The sequence below is a fragment of the Peromyscus eremicus genome, chromosome 17, assembly GCF_949786415.1.
Source record: "Peromyscus eremicus chromosome 17, PerEre_H2_v1, whole genome shotgun sequence".
In the NCBI taxonomy this organism is placed as follows: domain Eukaryota; kingdom Metazoa; phylum Chordata; class Mammalia; order Rodentia; family Cricetidae; genus Peromyscus; species Peromyscus eremicus.
The window spans coordinates 53,975,195-53,987,268 of record NC_081433.1 but is presented as its reverse complement, the minus strand read 5'-3'; the positions used below and the strand labels follow the sequence as shown (position 1 = coordinate 53,987,268).

At 38.8% G+C, this 12,074-nt stretch overlaps 1 protein-coding gene across 2 annotated transcripts in view; it reads right to left on the bottom strand.

Moving 5' to 3' along the window:
• The window catches only part of Marchf1 (membrane associated ring-CH-type finger 1), a 323,570-nt gene that overhangs the window by 216,369 nt on the left and 95,127 nt on the right, over positions 1-12,074 (bottom strand). The window lies entirely within an intron of this gene.

The window sequence follows — 12,074 nt, the reverse complement described above, 5'->3', positions numbered from 1 at the left end:
TGCTTCTTATGTTCTATTTTTATCATTTTTTTAAAAGAAAATGCTCATAATTAAACATTTGAAGTGATATAGTGTCCTGTGTCATGTTGGCTGCAATTTCACAGGAGTTTATAACTTCTGAGTCCGACTGCATTACAAGATTCTGTTGGGGGAGTAAGCTGTTTGACTAAGTCAGCCTGGGGGCAAGCCCAGCCTATGATGCTTTCCAATGACATGCCTCAGTATTTCCTATGCTCTCGAGCATTGCCTGACTGTAATGGCAGAGTTGATATTGCAGACTCTTTCCCACTGGTCTAGAGCCCTTTGCAAAGCACTGAGCATTCATTACCACATGTGATCTTCACAAGAAACCTGTGAGGGTGTCTCGTCTCACTTTAAGAATGGAGAATTTAAGAGCCACAGACAAGTCTTTGCCTGAATAAGTGATGCATAGTTTGCTTGACACCATAACCTATTCCATTCTGAGTACCAGGTTCCCCTGCTCTGTGATGTCACCTCTCTGAACAACAGTTAAGTAGTAGAAGCTTCCATGAGAGTGAATGAACTGGCTCTGCCCAGTGACAGGAGAACTTTGGTGTTGTGAAGACAGCTAGTACTTCCAGAATGATCTTTGGGTTTAAGATGTCTGCAATAGCTGGATGTCTGCAATAGATATAATTTTAAGTAAGGAATTGCCCCAAGGTACATACAACATCTCTTATATTACCAAGCACCAGAGAATAATCTGTGGTCAACACACTTGCATTTAATAATACTCTAAATGTTCTCAAACTCAAGGTCCTTCAAATTCTGAAATGGATGTGGTAAAAACCAAGAAGTTATCTACAGACAAGTGTCCACTTTTAGACTCTCTTGATGAGTACACCTGAGCACAAAACAAGTTTAGAGGAAAGTTGGATGTTAGCTAAAAACAAAGAATCAGTTGATTTGCTCGAACATTGAGAAGAATTGGAAGGAAAGAACAATCCAACGTTCATGAGAAGTATTCAAAGACAAAGAATACAAATACGTTTCTTTGGAGCTTCTATCAGAGAGGGATAATATTTAAAACAACTCTGTTTTTTTTGGAAGGCAAATGTGTTAACTAGGGCATTCAGAAAATAAACAAGACACATTGCAAAGTTAACTAAGCAGTAATCTTAAAAAGTTGTACTAAAAAGAAAATTGATTAGTCTCTGATTAGACTTACTTTTCGATGTAGTATTCGATGTAGCCTGGCCTTGCCTTAGATTCTCTAAGTAGCTCAGGATGGCCTTTAACCTCTGTCCCCACCTCCCAAGTTCTGGGATGACAGGTGTGCACCATCACACCCAGTTTCTGCTTAAATCTGTTTAATAAAGTGCATCAAACTATGCTGTCACTTCGTATGTTTTATGCGTATAGAATATTACTCCAGTGTACTTGTACAGAGAAATTTGCTGCGTCCTGTCTTAACATTTACACTTTGCACGATTCCTTTCCCAATTAAGCCCAATTTAGCACTGAACTTTAGAAACACAGTTCTCAAGCAGCCGTGATTTTATTTCCAGCACTTGGCAATGCTTGGAGATATTTTTTTGGTTGTCACAAACAGGGAGGAGGGCACCACTGGCGTCTAGTGATTAAAGCCATCATTAAACATTGTGCAATGCACAGAGAAGCCTCACACTGCAGAGCTATTTGTTCCGAAACGACAGTAGTGCTGAGGGGGAGGATGAGGCTTTCATGTCACATAAAATTCAGGCAAAGTGCTGTCATAGTCTGTCCAGGCTGCTACAGCAACATACATTCCCATGGCAAACTGGAAAAGCACACTTCTGGTTGAGTGTCTGAGTGCTTTCAGAGAGAAGTGACGTGTGCTTAGAAAATTGAGGTGTGAAGCCCTGTTGTGAATACAGGTTGCACCCCCCCTGGGGGGGGGGGGCTGGGACCTGCGTGCTGTGAGAATGCGAAAGGGAGGAGCTGGCACAGTAGAGATACTTTTTGTTGCTTCTCCAGCTTCCTCAGCTTTTGATGATGGACTTGCATAAGCCCCTCTCCAAGACCTCAGACTAGGACTTCACCATTGGACTCTTTTTCATTCTTGGTCTTCTAAGTATTTGGACTCAGCAGCTACTCATTTCTCTGCCTCTCCAGTCTGCAGTTGGACATTGAGAGACCATTCAGCTTCTGACTGCCCTAAACCAATCCAATGGGTTGTCTCATAATTGTGTACACTTCTTTGTTCTGTTTCACTACAGAACCCTGGCTGTTAACAACTACACTGAGTTATAAGCAACAGAATTTTTTTCATTATTGTGGAGTCTAGAAATTCAAAATGGGGATAATGGCAGCTCTGGTGTGTTACAGGTGCCTTTTCCTTAGCTTATAGACAGTACTGCCTTCCCACCATTCCTTGAGGTAACAGAATGAAAAAGGAGCTCTTCCTCCCCTTTACAAGGGTACTCATACTATTCATAACTGCTCTTCTTATGTCCTAACTGCCCTCCTAAAGCCTCACTCTCAAACACAAACGTCTTGAGGGATGATCTTTTGCCATATGAACTTTGGGGGAAAAGCATTTAAACCATGCAATTGTTTAACAGAAATACAAATTCTTGAGCATTACCTCTAGCAACTCTGATTTCAAGAGTGTAAATGGAATTTTGGAGTCACTACCCACACTGTTTTCATCAGGTTCCACTTTCCTCCCTCTCAGATGCCATTCTGAGAAACAACAACTTATTCAGGTTCTTCAATCAAATTCAAGACACTTGATAAACAGCATCTAACCTAAGAGTGGTGTTTGAGCACACTATTGCAAAGGGCTAGACATTCAGCTACAAAATCCAGTTAAAATGTATATACACATGTAGCCTGAGGTCAAATAAGTACAAAGACATCGCTTAGGGTTTTGTTAGAATCTTGGGTTTTGATCCAGACCCACAAATTCACAATCCACATTTTTACATGATCCTTGATATATTATATAGGTTTAAATGAAATGATCAATCTAAACATTGTGAATGAGTTATCTGGTATAGGGAGTCATGTTCAGAAATCATTGCAACAGTGCTAATTATGTCAATAAAACCAACTGGACAGTGAGAGGCTAACAACAGGGAATAATATAATACAAGAAATCCCTAGAAGACACAAGAATTGGCTTAAAGTATATTCATTGTCAGTTTCTAGGTAACTATTTCTACATTAATTTAGAAGATTGAAACACCAATTATCATGGCACTGATCAGGACAGGCCAGTTAGCTCATCTGAAGGCTCTAGAGAAAACTCCACTCCCAGCCTCATTCTTCATGGGACAACCACAAGTTCCTTGTGAGGGTAAGCATAAGGGTCTTTTTTCTTGGAGGCCATCAGTGGGAGGCCAAATGTAGGTTCAGAGACCAGTTGTACTCTTTTCCGTGCATCTCTCTTCTGTCTTCATAGCAGCATCATTCAATGAAAACTTACAGTCCTTTAAGTCAGCTATTCAGCCACCAGCCAAAGAAAAGTGCTTTGCTTATTGGGATCATATAGGTAAGATTCATTTTCCAAGGTCACTTGTCACATACTGTAACCTCATGATAAAAGTAAAATCTATTATGTCCACAGATCTGAGGATCTTATCAGGGACAGGATGTTTTTCATGACATCTTAGAATTTTGTCCTCCATACAGGTCTGCTGAACTGAATCTCTGCATCATAAAACAAAGGAAGGAAGTAGGGAAATGTGCTGGTGTATTTCTACACCTGCCTCTGGAGGACTTCTACAGAGCTCTACTTTGTTTGCCAAGTATGTATTTAATATGCTGAAAGTGAATGGGAAGATTTCAGTCTTAAATTTTTAAGCAAGTGGGACAGTTTAAAACAGCTGCTGTGGACATTGGGGGTCAGAAACGAACAGGGAAACAACGAAGGAAGCTTTGAAGGCCAGTGCTGGGACCCTCAGTAGTGGTACTGCTTCAGGAAGCCGGGGTGTTTCATGCAGGGGGAGCAGTCATGGACTGAAAGGGATCTGATAGAAATGCAGGAAGGCAGAAGGATCACTGTTTCTCAGTACTGTTAGGAACTGGTCATCTTCCAAGGACACCACTTTACCAGTGAGTTCAAACAATTATCTGGGGAAGGGTAGTGCTATTAATTAATTTATTATTATCTAAAAACGAGTATGAAAAGTATAATGAACCATTTGCACATGAGGATTTCATGCAAGTGGATGATACCATTTAATGAATTGTTTCTGTGATGTTTATAAACCACAGGAAGACAATATTTTTCCATACTCTATGAGACTGTAAAGCAAAGGCCACTGTTAACTTGCTAACAGTGGGGGGCTTCCCGAGTAAGCTTAATAAAGACATTCAAACGGTAGAGAATTCTGGGTCAATTATTTTATCTTCATTCACACTTGATTACAGATAAGAGATTGTGAAGTATGAGACTGACAAAAACAATGGATGACATCTCATCTGTCACAAGTCTCCTGGGCACAGTAGCCTTGGGAGGACGGGCTGTGTCCTTCACACTTCTCACCCTGGTGCACATAGCCCAGAGAAGCAAGAGGCAGGCTTTCTGTCTTGTGGGTGTCACACTCCTTAATCTCAGAGCCTGGACTGACAGTGTGATGCTTCAGTTTAGGTTTAGGCTGATGTTCTGCTTGGGTTTACTGTGGTGATTTTAAAAAAATGTGAAAGAGATTGCTGTTATAAAGATGTATTTGTCTGATGCAAGTGACACCTTATCCTTGAATGTCAGTTAAAAATAGTTATAATAAACAGACTTTATGTGCAACAACATCCTTTTGCTTTCGGTCTGAATTTCTTGTTTAAAGATATTTATTTATTTAATAGGCGTGTGCGTCTGACACATATACACATGTACCTGAATGTATGCAAGTTAGCCTCACATGTGTACATGTGAAGGCCAGACATCAGCACCAGGTACCTTCTCTACTGCTTGCCATCTGATTATTATTTGTTTTTGAGACAGTATTTTACCAGATTCGACACTAAACAATTTGGCTGGCTTGAAAGCACAAGGATTGTCCCATGTCTGCCTCCTCAAAGCCAGTATTATATGTGCACACCATTGCTTCTAGATTTTTACATAGGTGCTGCTAAACTGAACTCAAGTCTCCTGACCAGTGGAACAACTGCCTTACCAACTGAGCTATTACTCTTGTCCTGCAATTCACGCAAGATACACTTAAAGATGGTTTGAAAGAATTTTCCGTTTATTTTTTTCCAAGACAGGGATTCTCTGTGTAGCTTTGCACCTTTCCTGGATCTCGCTCTGTAGACCAGGCTGGCCTTGAACTCACAGAGATCCTCCTGGCTCTGCCTCCCGTGTGCTGGGATTAATTTTCCTATGAAAAGACTATCACTTAATTTATCAGAATGACAGCCAAAGTTCTGTGCATCTGCTTTGATAATTTTTCAGAAAGACAGACAAAAGTTCTATGCATCTACTTCCCTTAAGAATGTGTGAATGTGTTTTTACAATGAGAAAAAAATACTTGATGTGATTCTGAATGATGCTTCTCATGCCCATAGAAAGAGACCGAGTCTCTAACAAGAGGAAATGGGGATCATATTTATCTTTCTTTTTTAAAAATGTGTGTTAACTACATTTATTGTCTTTGAGTTCTGCTTCAGTTGATTTAATAATGCACATGAGAAGCATGGTGGAATGGACACCTTTGGAATCTGTCCCTTTCTTTAGTTCTTTGGGTGTGATCCCTAGAAAACCACTGCAGAGGAAGACAAAGCTAAAATCTGTGAGAAGCAATGAAATGACGCTTAGTGTCTATTATTAAGCATTATCTACGTTGGTATGTTGATACATCTTCATCTCATTTTCCCAATATGGCAAGACAGTCATTAATATTCATATTTCTAAAGGAGGAAGTGAGACTAAAAACATGTAGGGGTATTTTGATAGAGTTCAGTGCAAATCTGGAATTTCTAACCAAAGTTATTTACAATACCTTCCCTAAAGAAGTTATCATACACCACTTCTCTATCCCAGACACTCTAATGGGTCCTCCTAATAACCAGCACACTGGTCACTATTTTCGACAAGACCAGCCTCCACTTCATCTCCAGTACTAGGGGCTGACCATGCACAAGTCAACTCCTCCTTGGTAGCTATTACATTACTGCTCCCTCTTCATGAACTCTTTTCCCACCAATATCAGCATGGCTTGCTTTCTCAGCAAGAACCAAATGTGAAAGAATGGGTCCACATTTTACTTGCTTCACATGGGCCTTTAATTATCATTCCCGTGCCCAGTTTTAGCTTCATCACGTCACTGACATGTGAATTTGTTTTTGTTGTGTCCCCATTCTCTATGCATGAGAACAGGATCTTGTTTTGCTCAGTGTGATGTCCCCTATGCCTATACTGGAGCCTGTCATACAACAATCACCTCAATCCTATTAAATGAGTATATGAATTATTAACATTTTATACAGCAAAGGAATTTACTGTTTGCCACTTGTTATGGTCTCATATCCAGCACTGAAAAATTTAAGAGGAATTTGTTGCCAATCATCTTTGAGGTGAGCTACTGTGGAGATATTATTTTCAGGTATAGAAAGGCTTCATTTTCTAGATAATAAAGCCAAGGCATTTAAAGTTCTCTATTTTTGAGGAATTAATATAGTTTTAAGGACAAAATAGGATGAAAATCTATGTGCGTTAATAGAGGAAAGAGGAGGTCAAAATGTGTAATCATTGTATTACCAGTGATAGGTGGGCAGGAAGAGGAGGGACTTGCCATGCTCCAAAGTTTTGCAGTGTATGTTTTTAACTTTAAAACACATTCTCTGAGATTTCATACATATGTACTATAAAATACAATATCTACCCATTCCCTCTTGAGTCCTACCCTTCAGTACAGATTTTACTGGTGATATTTTAGGGAAGAATTTCCTTCCCACATGTGAGTGTAAAGACTCTAGCTTATGACAAGAGCCAAGCTTAGCCTTTTCCCTTTTCTCACAGAAAGGATGACATGAATATTTAGAAGGGTTGAAACTCCTATTTCAAGGGGAAAAGGAGAAATACAGTGAAGAGAATTTATGTCTGCTTGAGGGATGAATCAAGATTTTTTTTCCAGTCAGCCATTATAATGCTACGTCTAACAAAAGGAAAATATGTCAACATTCAAAACAATGAAATATTTTTATTTCCAATCATCCTGAAGAATTCACTCAAAGTAACTCAAGATTTGACTCGTTAACCTGGCTTCTACTAAGGTCATGAAAATTAAGGTCATAATATGAATATTAATCATTTCAAGTATTAGTCTAGAATCTAAGCATTTTCTGGGTGAGCCATGCACCCTATGTATTCCTTATGTCTCTCTCAGCATCCCAATTAACCAGTGAGTACCACAGCTTTAGTCCACAAAGAGAAACTGGGTCACCTATGACTCCCTCTATGCCCTTTCTTATCATTTTAGAGATGAATAAATGATCTGCTTTCACTACTCACCAGCTCCATGCACAGAACAAGGTGAGGTGTCTCCTGTCTTTATGTGCCTGTGCTCTATGATGACCGTTTGCAATCTGCTCGGGGACAGCCAGAATGCCCTAACAATTAGGAATAGCATCTACATCTTTTGATGCTAATTATGTGATTGCAATTTACTAAAGTCATATTGTAAAAGAAGAAAGTTATTTAAGAATTTCACTTGAGAAAAGGCACACAAGACACAGCAATGTTTGGTTTTTACTTTTACTCAGATTTAGGCCTTTCACCTTTCCTGAAGTAGATACTTCTTCTTCATTTACTATGGGGTTATACGTCCATCAAGCTTATTGTAAATGGAAAAAATACTTTATTCATTTAACCTACTGGCAGCAGAGCTTAAATAGTCTTCCTTTCCCAAGACTGTTATGCCTCGATATTGTCAACGATATCTAAAATAAAGCTTATGTTTTATGATAAAGAGTTAAACATGACATTCACATGCACTTATAAGGGTATTGCACGGAAACATAGGGCAAATCCACAAAACCCAGTGTTCCCAAATTGCTGGCAACAATGTACTTCATACACTATCTATTTTTCACTGTCAACATTGCATGTCTCCTGGGAACTGTGGCTTGCTTCTGTTGTCCACCATTGTAAGAAATTATTACATGGCTTATGCTAGCCTGCGTGAAGATCAAAATTCTAACCCAGAAGTACAGTTAAATGCATGTCACTTTGGGACCATCCTAAAGTTGGAGAATCTTAAGTCAAACCTTTTAAGTGAAGGGTTGTCTTCACTTAACTGTTTTCATGTCTTCCTAGGGATAAGAACTTGTCACACATGAGCATTCTCATGCTATCCCTCTCCATCCACTGGGGGTGTTATAGTTTCACTTATATCTCCACATTTATTACCAAGCACAGTGCCCTACACATGGAAGGTATTCTAATTATTTTCAATGGTAGTTCAAATTCTGTAAGCAAGACAAATGTGCGGAGGGACCTAGCAACACAGCTGTAGGGTTCTGTGTTGGACATTGATTTTAGAATAAATAAAAATAATATTTGAATTAAAAGTGTCCATTCTCTATTTCTACAGAAGTAAAATGGGTAATCTGGCACTATGGAAAACTCGTGTTGTTTATTCTACTTTCAAGATATGATGAGGCCTTTGTCTTTTCAACTTTTTAAAAGAAATTCTTTTGCTTTTTAAGTCGACTCATTTGCAAAAGAAATAATTTGTAATTCATCTTTAAAGAGGAAAAGATATAAACTTCCAATGCACATGATTCAAGACAGAAAGAATTTTATGATGATCTGGCTCTGGGTCAAGACACTGCTTTCTCAGAAGCTTTGGTCAATGAATCATGTCCAACTTACATGCTAATTTCCATCATGATAAGGTTATGCCTTCTAAGAAGATGAATGGACCTTTCAAATGGTAGTTTTGCTGTCAGAATTTGCCATGAATATAAACTCCTCCAAAAGATATTTTTCCTTAGCTAATGATGGACTATTTCATTTACTCTTTTTTTTTAAATGATGAATGGTTGAATATAGAAATTGAAAATACAGGATGAAGTTACATATCTATTTTTCTCTCACTTGTCTGGAACATTTAAGGCCTGAGTAGCTTTTGCAGATGTGCTGGGTTATGGATTAGAACTTAAAAATCCCTGTCATTTAGTATATGCATACAATGCGTTTTGATCAGGTCCCCCATTCCCCCCCTTCGATGCCATTCCTTCCCCGTTGTCACCTTTCCTCTACCAAGGTCACACCCTCCATTTTCTTTTGTAAGCCTACTGAGTCCCCTTAGTGCTGCCTCTGTGCACATGGGTTGGAGACCATCATACCCTTGAAAAAAAACTGTCTCTACTTCCCCAGGATTGTATGTAAAATATGGATTTTATTTAAAATGTAAAAACAATAATTTGTGCAAAAGTTGTTCTTGGATCATTCCATAGATGTATACAGTGCATTTTGATTGCTGTAATCCCCCTCCACTTCCTTCCATGTCCCTTGTACCATTATTACTACCACGCCTCGTTACAAGAGCCTTTCTCACATTTATGTCTTTTACTTTTGTGACCCACGGAATTTAACCAGGTCTGTCTGTATGACAGGGATGTGGAGCTTCCACTGGAATCTGGCAGGCTCAGTAGTAGGTACACAGCTGAAGACAACTTTTAAACTCATAGTAGGTTGATACACTTGTACACTGTAATAAAGTTAATGCACAGGAACAGAAACCTGTTTATCTATTATAAAACAATAAGAACTCACTATCCTTTACAAACTATTTTAATAACTAGCTTTAATCTATATCATTTTCTTGCTCTTTTGACTGATTCAAGCTCACATGAGATTGAGTGTTGTTGAAGCTCTGAATCATAATTGTTACTTATGAGTGACTCTTACAGAGCTGCTAAAGAGAAAAGTGGGGGAAAACCCTCAGAGCCAGAGAGCATCGACTCTGATTTCTCTCAGGCTCAGAGATATAAAATGCTACCTCCTCTTCAATGACCATCACCAATGAAAATCAAATAGGGAAATAGAACAGCTATGGGTATGGGTAATTTTTTGTTTGTTTGTTTGCTTTTTACCAATTCCTCTTCCTGAAGTAAACACAGCTTGTTCTCATTTTGGAGGAGCTGAACTTATCCTCCTCTTTTAAGTACAGGAACCCATAGCCTGAACTCATCTAATCAGAGATCTTCTTTCCAGTTGTTGGTTTGAGGTTGGCCTCATATCCTACATTAGACCAAACTGGGATATACATGGAGTTCAAAAATATATTCGCAACCCAAGGTGAGACAGGCAGCCCTGGTTAAACTCAGTATCATAAAACCAAAAAAACAAAACAAAACATGCAAATGCAAGAAAGTGACTTGTAGGGAGGATGCAGAGTTGAAAGGAGTGAGAGAAGATGGTGAGTGAGAGCAACCAGAATGTTTTATGTAGATATATGAAACTGTCAAAGAATAAATTTAATGGAGTTTAATAAATTCATTGGAGTTGATTGGTTGGTTATAGACATTTTATCCACCAGCATATAAAATAAGACATGTAGAGAGATATGAAATCAGTTACTAAGCTGATACTACTTTTACAAAAAAGATTTAAAGAAGGACTTGTGGTTGTTTAACACCCAAACTTCAGAATTATGAGCCATACCTTCATAAACTAGGATATCTAGCCTGGAGAAGTGTCTTTTCATTGTATGTGGCCATGGGTGGAAGACATGAAAGATGTTTCTGGAATTCAGTATAGAAAGATGTTAATTAGCTTATGAAATCACTCTTATCCAGGACATTGATCTATTTCTGTCCAATGGAGTAAGTTGTATTGCTAATGTTCCCCCATTAGCATTTACTAAAATGTAATTTGCAGGTTGATATGATTCTTTTTAATGTTTTCATCACTTTTTGAATGTCTTGTTGCCTGTATACTGTATTAGATAACCAACGGCTATTTACTCAGGAGGATACCTTCTACACCTGTCAGGTGTGAAGACTCATGATTCAAAAGCCCTAGACTTGAAGGGGCGGTAAGCAAGACGGAAAGATTTCATTTTAAAGTGGAGAATTTCAGCTTTGGTTTTTGTAAGGAATAATTGGTTAGTAGAAGAATGTATTTAAGAAAATCACCCTTGAAAATAATGTATGGATAGATCCAGTGGGTGAACTTTTTGTCTGACTCCAAGCAAGCCTTCTTTCTTCTGATAACAAAACTATTGTTCCTTTAAGTAAGTTGTTCTGTAGAGAATGATAGAGCCATCTTTGCCGTGGTGTCCTCATGAATTTGGCATGGCCAGTAGGAGCATGACTTCTCATTTCTTATGTGTCATTGTGCTTGTTTGAAGAATGTGTTTGGAATTGATCAGGGTCAGTAAGTCTCTCTGTTGTATATTTTCTGGGAGTGCCTAGAGGGAGAAGTTCTTTTACTCATGGGTCAACATCCTGGTTGACTATAAGTCTTGGGTATTTTAAATTATAAGGAAAGGACATTTTTAAAAGAATGCAGAAAATAGTCTTTACTCAGATTCTGCCAGTCATGCAGTGAGAGTTTGTTTGGTCTTTTCTGTAGGTGAATTTCACTTCGTAGAAAGAAAACCTCTGCCCTGGTTCATTTGCAATCATCCAGATATCTGCCATTCAAAATCACTAATGTCATAATGCTGTTTATTGGTGTAAACAGGCAAAAGTTGTCATAAAAACTGAGAGTTAGGAGTTAGTTGAAATGTAAGACTCAAAGATGGCAAGTGACCTACATTTATTAAAACAGCAGGGGCAGGAAATACTCAGTAGAAACGGGGTGAGCGCAGTGAATTCTGCAGGCCACCTTGTTGAGGTTTGGCTTTTCCTGCCATGGGACTAAAGGAGTGGGAAAATGGGAAGGAGAAGGGAAAACAGAAAACAGGCCAGAGGCAAAAGGAATCTAACCCAGAGAAGCCAGGTGTCAATCATACCCACCTACGTTTGAACTCAAGCCATAGGTCACCTTTGTGAAGACTGCTATCACCAGTGGAAGAAGGCTGCCCGAGGCATTCTAGAGGATTTTTCTTTTCATTGCTAACAGGTGAAATCAGATAAGCTCAGAACTTTGCTCAGCTTCACCTCAGCTGCTTCTTTCC